Consider the following 10,458-nt stretch of genomic DNA (forward strand, 5'->3'; position numbering starts at 1 on the left):
AAATCCAAGTTTGAAGACATAGCTCTTTCTGAAGTGAAATGGCAGGCAGCAGTTTAGACCAAAGTTGCACCGTTCTCTCCATAAGAACCAATGTAAACTGAATCATCTGCCTCATGGAGGGACAGTGTTTTTTAAATCGCTGTAACTCGGTCATTTCTCACAATATTTGGAAAATAATTACATTTATGGAAAGCCACAGCCTTCTTCTCGCTCACGGTCATTTTAGTTTTCAGCTACCATTCACGGTTAGCCCACAATTAGCACCAGAACGAGACGTTGCGCGCTGCTCCTGAGAAGCACTTTTTTGCTGTCTGTGGCAGGCACCGTTGCTATGGGGGCCATAGCAACCGCCCTTACACACGCGCAGGCATGCTCCCACGCACACACACAGACTCATTGGAGAGCCACACCCACCTTCACACCCAATACCTCCACAGGAGCTGCATTTCAGCCTGAAAATCAGTTCAACCTCTCAACTTCACACAGCCTTTAGAGCAGGGGTGTCAAACTCAGTTCCAACACACCTGATTCAAATGATCAGGCTCATTATCAGGCTTCTGCTGTGCTTGATGATGAGCTGATTATTTGAATCAGGTGTGTTGGAAGAGGGAAACATCTAAAACATAGAGGATAGTGGACCTCCAGGAACAGAGTTTGACACCCATGCTTTAGAGTAACTCCAATCCAAATGTTGACCAGGTGAGATCTTCCTGTCTTTCCCTTTCAAAATAAAAGCACAGCACAATTTCAAAATAAAAGCCAGCGATGGGCCTGAAAACACCAGTTAAACCTCTCAGCTTCACACAGCCTTTACAATAACTCCAATCCAAATTTTGACCAGGTGAGATCTTCCTGTCTCTGCCTTTCAAAATACAAGCACAGCACAATTTCTAAATAAAAGCCTGCGACAGACTGGAAATGCCAGTTCAACATCTCAGCTTCACACAGCCTTTACAGTAACTCCAATCCAAATGTTGACCAGGTGAGATCTTCCTGTCTCTGCCTTTCAAAATAAAAGCACAGCACAATTTCAAAATAAAAGCCTGCTACAGACTGGAAACGCCAGTTAAACCTCTCAGCTTCACACAGCCTTTAGAGTAACTCCAATCCAAATTTTGACCACGTCTGATCTTCCTGTCTCTGCCTTTCAAAATAAAAGCAAAGCACAATTTCAAAATAAAAGCCTGCTATGGACCGGAATACACCAAAATACGCCTCTCAGGACATGCACCGATCCCGAGCCCCTCTCACGATTTCCGCGAGCGGGAATTGTCTAGTTATATTTTCTTCAACTTCCGCCGTTTTTCGATTCGTAACTCGTCCTAGGCCTTTGAGAAAACCAAAATAAATTATATATCAAAACGTGCGGCTTCATCGGGAATAGTGTGCTATGACTTTTCTAAGAAATTCGTCATTTTGTCGCAGAATTATTCGCAAAAAACAGCGCAAAAAATCCCATAGAAATGAATGGGGACCGAAAAAAAATCGGCTTGAAAAATCCACTGTTTTCCAAACGCCACTGCTTCTCCATACGTTCACCTAGAAACTTCATTTAACCATCAAAACGCAGTGATTTTTCTTGTCTTCGCAGGAATGTAGTTTATGTCTGGCTGAGATTTACAGTTTTTCATCAGTGAGTCCTCAAAAAAGTGAAAATTCTCAAAATCTGCTCTGGTTAGAGTGCGGCATGTCAGTTGGTAGAGTGGAGGAGAGGTGAAAAATCCGCCTGAAAATTTCCCAATCGCATCGCCCTCACGACCAAACGATAAACGTTAGGGCAATGAAATTTGGTCAAATTGTAGACAATTTTCCTGGGATTCAATTGAATCCAAGTTTGAAGACCTATCTCTTTCTGAAGTGCAATGGCAGGCAGCAGTTTAGACCAAAGTCGCACCGTTCTCTCCATAAGAACCAATGTAAACTGGATCATCTGCCTCATGGAGGGACAGTGTTTTTTAAATCGCTGTAACTCGGTCATTTCTCACAATATTTGGAAAATAATTACATTTATGGAAAGCCACAGCCTTCCTCTCGCTCACGGTCATTTTAGTTTTCAGCTAGCATTCACGGTTAGCCCACAATTAGCGCCAGAACGAGACGTTGCGCGCTGCTGCTGAGAAGCACTTTTCTGCTGTCTGTGGCAGGCACCGTTGCTATGGGGGCCATAGCAACCGCTCTTACACACGCGCAGGCATGCTCCCACGCACACACACAGACTCATTGGTGTGCCACGCCCACCTTCACACCCAATACCTCCACAGGAGCTGCATTTCAGCCTGAAAATCACTGAAACCTCTCAGCTTCACACAGCCTTTAGAGCAGGGGTGTCAAACTCAGTTCCAACACACCTGATTCAAATGATCAGGCTCGTTATCAGGCTTCTGCTGAGCTTGATGATGAGCTCATTATTTGAAACAGGTGTGTTGGAAGAGGGAAACATGTAAAACATAGAGGATAGTGGACCTTCATGAACTGAGTTTGACACCCCTGCTTTAGAGTAACTCCAATCCAAATGTTGACCAGATGAGATCTTCCTGTCTTTCCCTTTCAAAATAAAAGCACAGCACAATTTCAAAATAAAAGCCTGCGATGGGCCTGAAAACACCAGTTTAACCTCTCAGCTTCACACAGCCTTTTGAGTAACTCCAATCCAAATTTTGACAAGGTGAGATCTTCCTGTCTCTGCCTTTCAAAATAAAAGCACAGCACAATTTCAAAATAAAAGCCTGCGACAGGCTGGAAATGCCAGTTAAAAATCTCAGCTTCACACATCCTTTACAGTAACTTCAATCCAAATTTTGACCAGGTGAGATCTTCCTGTCTCTGCCTTTCAAAATAAAAGCACAGCACAATTTCAAAATAAAAGCTTGCGACAGACTGGAAAACGCCAGTTAAACCTCTCAGCTTCACACAGCCTTTAGAATAAATACGCCTTTCCAGACATGCACACATCCCGAGCCCCTCCCACGATTTCCGCGAGCGGGAATTGTCTAGTTAGGGGCTCGGGGCTGCAGCATGCAGCCCGAGCCACTATTGTTCTCCTGCTGCGTTTATTATATTTTCTTCAACTTCCGCCGTTTTTCGATTCGTAACTCGTCCTAGGCCTTTGAGAAAACCAAAATAAATTATATATCAAAACGTGCGGCTTCATCGGGAATAGTGTGCTATGACTTTTCTAAGACATTCGTCATTTTATCGCAGAATTATTCGCAAAAAACTGCGCAAAAAATCCCATAGAAATGAATGGGGACCGAAAAAAAATCGGCTTGAAAAATCCACTTTTTTCCACTTTTTTCCAAACGCCACTGCTTCGCCATACGTTCACCTAGAAACTTCATTTAACCATCAAAACGCAGGGATTCGTCTTGTCTCCGCAGGAATGTAGTTTATGTCAGCCTGAGATTTACAGTTTTTGATCAGTGAGTCCTCAAAAAAGTAAAAATTCTCAAAATCTGCTCTGGTTAGAGTGCGGCATGTCAGTTGGTAGAGTGGAGGAGAGGTGAAAAATTCGCCTGAAAATTTCCCGATCGTATTGCTCTCACGACCAAACGATAAATGTTAGGGGAATGAAATTTGGTCAAATTGTAGACAATTTTCCTGGGATTCAATTGAATCCAAGTTTGAAGACCTATCTCTTTCTGAAGTGCAATGGCAGGCAGCAGTTTAGACCAAAGTCGCACCGTTCTCTCCATAAGAACCAATGTAAACTGGATCATCTGCCTCATGGAGGGACAGTGTTTTTTAAATCGCTGTAACTCGGTCATTTCTCACAATATTTGGAAAATAATTACATTTATGGAAAGCCACAGCCTTCCTCTCGCTCACGGTCATTTTAGTTTTCAGCTAGCATTCACGGTTAGCCCACAATTAGCGCCAGAACGAGACGTTGCGCGCTGCTGCTGAGAAGCACTTTTCTGCTGTCTGTGGCAGGCACCGTTGCTATGGGGGCCATAGCAACCGCTCTTACACACGCGCAGGCATGCTCCCACGCACACACACAGACTCATTGGTGTGCCACGCCACCTTCACACCCAATACCTCCACAGGAGCTGCATTTCAGCCTGAAAATCACTGAAACCTCTCAGCTTCACACAGCCTTTAGAGCAGGGGTGTCAAACTCAGTTCCAACACACCTGATTCAAATGATCAGGCTCGTTATCAGGCTTCTGCTGAGCTTGATGATGAGCTCATTATTTGAAACAGGTGTGTTGGAAGAGGGAAACATGTAAAACATAGAGGATAGTGGACCTTCATGAACTGAGTTTGACACCCCTGCTTTAGAGTAACTCCAATCCAAATGTTGACCAGATGAGATCTTCCTGTCTTTCCCTTTCAAAATAAAAGCACAGCACAATTTCAAAATAAAAGCCTGCGATGGGCCTGAAAACACCAGTTTAACCTCTCAGCTTCACACAGCCTTTTGAGTAACTCCAATCCAAATTTTGACAAGGTGAGATCTTCCTGTCTCTGCCTTTCAAAATAAAAGCACAGCACAATTTCAAAATAAAAGCCTGCGACAGGCTGGAAATGCCAGTTAAAAATCTCAGCTTCACACATCCTTTACAGTAACTTCAATCCAAATTTTGACCAGGTGAGATCTTCCTGTCTCTGCCTTTCAAAATAAAAGCACAGCACAATTTCAAAATAAAAGCTTGCGACAGACTGGAAAACGCCAGTTAAACCTCTCAGCTTCACACAGCCTTTAGAATAAATACGCCTTTCCAGACATGCACACATCCCGAGCCCCTCCCACGATTTCCGCGAGCGGGAATTGTCTAGTTAGGGGCTCGGGGCTGCAGCATGCAGCCCGAGCCACTATTGTTCTCCTGCTGCGTTTATTATATTTTCTTCAACTTCCGCCGTTTTTCGATTCGTAACTCGTCCTAGGCCTTTGAGAAAACCAAAATAAATTATATATCAAAACGTGCGGCTTCATCGGGAATAGTGTGCTATGACTTTTCTAAGACATTCGTCATTTTATCGCAGAATTATTCGCAAAAAACTGCGCAAAAAATCCCATAGAAATGAATGGGGACCGAAAAAAAATCGGCTTGAAAAATCCACTTTTTTCCACTTTTTTCCAAACGCCACTGCTTCGCCATACGTTCACCTAGAAACTTCATTTAACCATCAAAACGCAGGGATTCGTCTTGTCTCCGCAGGAATGTAGTTTATGTCAGCCTGAGATTTACAGTTTTTGATCAGTGAGTCCTCAAAAAAGTAAAAATTCTCAAAATCTGCTCTGGTTAGAGTGCGGCATGTCAGTTGGTAGAGTGGAGGAGAGGTGAAAAATTCGCCTGAAAATTTCCCGATCGTATTGCTCTCACGACCAAACGATAAATGTTAGGGGAATGAAATTTGGTCAGATTGTAGACAAATTTCCTGGGATTCAAATGAATCCAAGTTTGAAGACCTAGCTCTTTCTGAAGTGAAATGGCAGGCAGCAGTTTAGAGCAAAGTTGCACCGTTCTCTCCATAAGAACCAATGTAAACTGAATCATCTGCCTCATGGAGGGACAGTGTTTTTTAAATCGCTGTAACTTGGTCATTTCTCACAATATTTGGAAAATAATTACATTTATGGAAAGCCACGGCCTTCCTCTCGCTCACGGTCATTTCGGTTTTCAGCTAGCATTCACGGTTAGCCCACAATTAGCGCCAGAACGAGACGTTGCGCGCTGCTGCTGAGAAGCACTTTTTTGCTGTCTGTGGCAGGCACCGTTGCTATGGGGGCCATAGCAACCGCCCTTACACACGCGCAGGCATGCTCCCACGCACACACACAGACTCACTGGTGTGCCACACCCACCTTCACGCCCAATACCTAAACAGAAGCTGAATTTCAGCCTGAAAATCAGTTCAAACTCTCAGCTTCACACAGCCTTTAGAGCAGGGGTGTCAAACTCAGTTCCAACACACCTGATTCAAATGATCAGGCTCGTTATCAGGCTTCTGCTGAGCTTCATGATAGCCTATCATTTGAATCAGGTGTGTTGTAAGAAGGAAACATCTAGAACACAGAGGATAGTGGACCTCCAGGAACTGAGTTTGACACCCCTGCTTTGGGGTAACTCCAATCCAAATTTTGACCAGGTGAGATTTTCCCATCTCTGCCTTTCAAAATAAAAGCACAGCACAATTTTAAAATTAAAGCCTGTGACGGACTGGAAACGCCAGTTAAACCTCTCAGCTTCACACAGCCTTCACAGTAACTCCAATCCAAATGTTGACCAAGTGAGATCTTCCTGCCTTTCCCTTTCAAAATAAAAGCACAGCACAATTTCAAAATAAAAGCCTGCGATGGGCCTGAAAACACCAGTTAAACCTCTCAGCTTCACACAGCCTTTAAAGTAACTCCAATCCAAATTTTGACCAGGTCAGATCTTCCTGTCTCTGCCTTTCAAAATAAAAGCACATCACAATTTACCAGTTAAACCTCTCAGCTTCACACAGCCTTTACAGTAACTCCAATCCAAAGTTTGACCAGGTGAGATCTTCCTGTCTCTTCCTTTCAAAATAAAAGCACAGCACAATTTGCCAGTTAAACCTCTCAGCTTCACACAGCCTTTACAGTAACTCCAATCCAAATTTTGACCAGGTGAGATCTTCTTGTCTCTGCCTTTCAAAATTACTTTAGAGCAAAATTTGCCAGTTAAACCTCTCAGCTTCACACAGCCTTTACAGTAACTCCAATCCAAAGTTTGACCAGGTGAGATCTTCCTGTCTCTTCCTTTCAAAATAAAAGCACAGCACAATTTGCCAGTTAAACCTCTCAGCTTCACACAGCCTTTACAGTAACTCCAATCCAAATTTTGACCTGGGGAGTTCTCGACATGCACCCATCCCGAGCCCCTCCCACGATTTCCGCGAGCGGGAATTGTCTAGTTAGGGGCTCGGGCTCCGACACGAGCCACTCTCCTCTCCATTGCAAAGCAATGGGAGGAGAGTGGCTCGTGGCGAAGCCACGAGCCACTATTGTTCTCCTGTTGCGTTTATTATATTTTTTCTTCACGTTTCCGCCGTTTTTCGATTCGCTTCTCCTCCTAGGGCTTTGAGAAAACCAAAGCAAATTATATATCAAAACGTGCGGCTTCATCGGGAATAGTGTGCTATGACTTTTCTAAGAAATTCGTCATTTTTTCGCAGAATTATTCGCAAAAAACTGCGAAAAAAGTCCCATTGAAAATGAATGGGGAGTGAAAAAAATCGGTTGAAAAAATCCACTTTTTTCCAAACGTCACTACGTCGCCATACGTTCACCTAGAAACTTCATTTAACCATCAAAACGCAGTGATTTTTCTTGTCTCCGCAGGAATGTATTTTATATCAGGCTGAGATTTACAGTTTTTGATCAGTGAGTCCTCAAAAAAGTGAAAATTCTCAAAATCTGCTCTGGTTAGAGTGCGGCATGTCAGTTGGTAGAGTGGAGGAGAGGTGAAAAATCCGCCTGAAAATTTCACGATCGCATCACCCTCACGACCAAACGATAAATGTTAGGGGAATGAAATTTGGTCAGATTGTAGACAATTTTCCTGGGATTCAAATGAATCCAAGTTTGAAGACCTAGCTCTTTCTGAAGTGAAATGGCAGGCAGCAGTTTAGACCAAAGTCGCACCGTTCTCTCCATAAGAACCAATGTAAACTGAATCATCTGCCTCATGGAGGGACAGTGTTTTTTAAATCGCTGTAACTCGGTCATTTCTCACAATATTTGGAAAATAATTACATTTATGGAAAGCCACAGCCCTCCTCTCGCTCACGGTCATGTCGGTTTTCAGCTAGCATTCACGGTTAGCCCACAATTAGCGCCAGAACGAGACGTTGCGCGCTGCTGCTGAGAAGCACTTTTCTGCTGTCTGTGGCAGGCACCGTTGCTATGGGGCCCATAGCAACCGCCCTTACACGCGCGCAGGCATGGTCGCACGCACACACACACAGACTTATTGGAGTGCCACACCCACCTTCACACCCAATCCCTCCACAGGAGCTGCATTTCAGCCTGAAAATCAGTTCAACCTCTCAGCTTCACACAGCCTTTAGAGCAGGGGTGTCAAACTCAGTTCCAACACACCTGATTCAAATGATCAGGCTCGTTATCAGGCTTCTGCTGAGCTTGATGATGAGCTGATTATTTGAATCAGGTGTGTTGGAAGAGGGAAACATGTAAAACACAGAGGATAGTGGACCTCCAGGAACTGAGTTAGACACCTCTGCTTTAGAGTAACTCCAATCCAAATGTTGACCAGGTGAGATCTTCCTGTCTTTCCCTTTCAAAATAAAAGCACAGCACAATTTCAAAATAAAAAGCCTGTGATGGGCCTGAAAACACCAGTTAAACCTCTCAGCTTCACACAGCCTTTAGAGCAGGGGTGTCAAACTAAGTTCCAACACACCTGATACAAATGATCAGGCTCGTTATCAGGCTTCTGCTGAGCTTTATGATAGCCTATCATTTGGATCAGATGTGTTGTCAGAAGGAAACATCGAGAACATAGAGGATAGTGGTCCTCCAGGAACTGAATTTGACACCCCTGCTTTACAGTAACTCCAATCCAAATTTTGACCAGGTGAGATCTTCCTGTCTCTGCCTTTCAAAATAAAAGCACAGCACAATTTCAAAATAAAAGCTGGTGACTGACCGGAAAACGCCAATTTAACCTCTCAGCTTCACACAGCCTTTAGAGGAACTCCAATTCAACTTTTGACCAGGTGAGATCTTCTTGTCTCTGCCTTTCAAAATAAAAGCACAGCACAATTTCAAAATAAAAGCCTGAGATGGGCCTGAAAACACCAGTTCAACCTCTCAGCTTCACACAGCCTTTACAATAACTCCAATCCAAATTTTGACCAGGTGAGATCTTCCTGTCTCTGTCTTTCAAAATAAAAGCACAGCACAATTTGCCAGTTAAACTTCTCAGTTTCACACAGCCTTGACAGTAACTCCAATCCAAATTTTGACCAGGTGAGATCTTCCTGTCTCTGCCTTTCAAAATAAAGCACAGCAAAATTTCAAAATAAAAGCCTGCGATGAACCGGAAAACGCCAGTTTAACCTCTCAACTTCACACAGCCTTGCGAGTAACTCCAATCCAAATGTTGACCAGGTGAGATCTTCTTGTCTCTGCCTTTCAAAATAAACGCACAGCACAATTTCAAAATAAAAGCCTGCGACAGACTGGAAACACCAGTTAAACCTCTCACCTTCACACAGCCTTTAGAGTAAATATGCCTATCCCGCGCTGCTCCGGACATGCACACATCCCGAGCCCCTCCCACGATTTCCGCGTGCGGGAATTGTCTAGTTATATTTTATTAATCACGTTTCCGCCGTTTTTCGATTCGCTTCTCCTCCTAGGGCTTTGAGAAAATCAAAGCAAATTATATATCAAAACGTGCGGCTTCATCGGGAATAGTGTGCTATGACTTTTCTAAGACATTCGTCATTTTTTCGCAGAATTATTCGCAAAAAACTGCGAAAAAAGTCCCATAGAAAATGAATGGGGAGTGAAAAAATTCGGCTCAAAAAATCCACTTTTTTCCAAACGCCACTGCTTCGCCATACGTTCACCTAGAAACTTCATTTAACCATCAAAATGCAGTGATGTTTCTTGTCTTCGCAGGAATGTATTTTATGTCAGGCTGAGATTTACAGTTTTTCATCAGTGAGTCCTCAAAAAAGTGAAAATTCTCAAAATCTGCTCTGGTTAGAGTGCGGCATGTCAGTTGGTAGAGTGGAGGAGAGGAGAAAAATCCGCCTGAAAATTTCACGATCGCATCGCCCTCACGACCAAACGATAAATGTTAGGAGAATGAAATTTGGTCAGATTGTAGACAATTTTCCTGGGATTCAAATGAATCCAAGTTTGAAGACCTAGCTCTTTCTGAAGGGAAATGGCAGGCAGCAGTTTAGACCAAAGTCGCACCGTTCTCCCCATAAGAACCAATGTAAACTGAATCATCTGGCTCATGGAGGGACAGTGTTTTTTAAATCACTGTAACTCGGTCATTTCTCTCAATATTTGGAAAATAATCATATCTATGGATAGCCACAGCCTTCCTCTCGCTCACGGTCATTTTAGTTTTCAGCTCGCATTAACGGTTCGCCCACAATTAGCGCCAGAACGAGACGTTGCGCGGTGCTGCTGAGAAGCACTTTTCTGCTGTCTGTGGCAGGCACCGTTGCTATGGGGGCCCATAGCAACCGCCCTTACACACGCGCAGGCATGCTCGCACGCACACACACAGACTCATTGGTGTGCCACACCCACCTTCACACCCAATACCTCCACAGGAGCTGCATTTCAGCCTGAAAATCACTGAAACCTCTCAGCTTCACACAGCCTTGAGAGCAGGGGTGTCAAACTCAGTTCCAACACACCTGATTGAAATGATCAGGCTCGTTATCAGGCTTCTGCTGAGCTTAATGATGAGCTGATTATTTGAATCAGGTGTGTTGGAA

The sequence above is a fragment of the Acanthochromis polyacanthus genome, chromosome 13, assembly GCF_021347895.1.
Source record: "Acanthochromis polyacanthus isolate Apoly-LR-REF ecotype Palm Island chromosome 13, KAUST_Apoly_ChrSc, whole genome shotgun sequence".
Classification (NCBI taxonomy): Eukaryota; Metazoa; Chordata; class Actinopteri; family Pomacentridae; genus Acanthochromis; species Acanthochromis polyacanthus.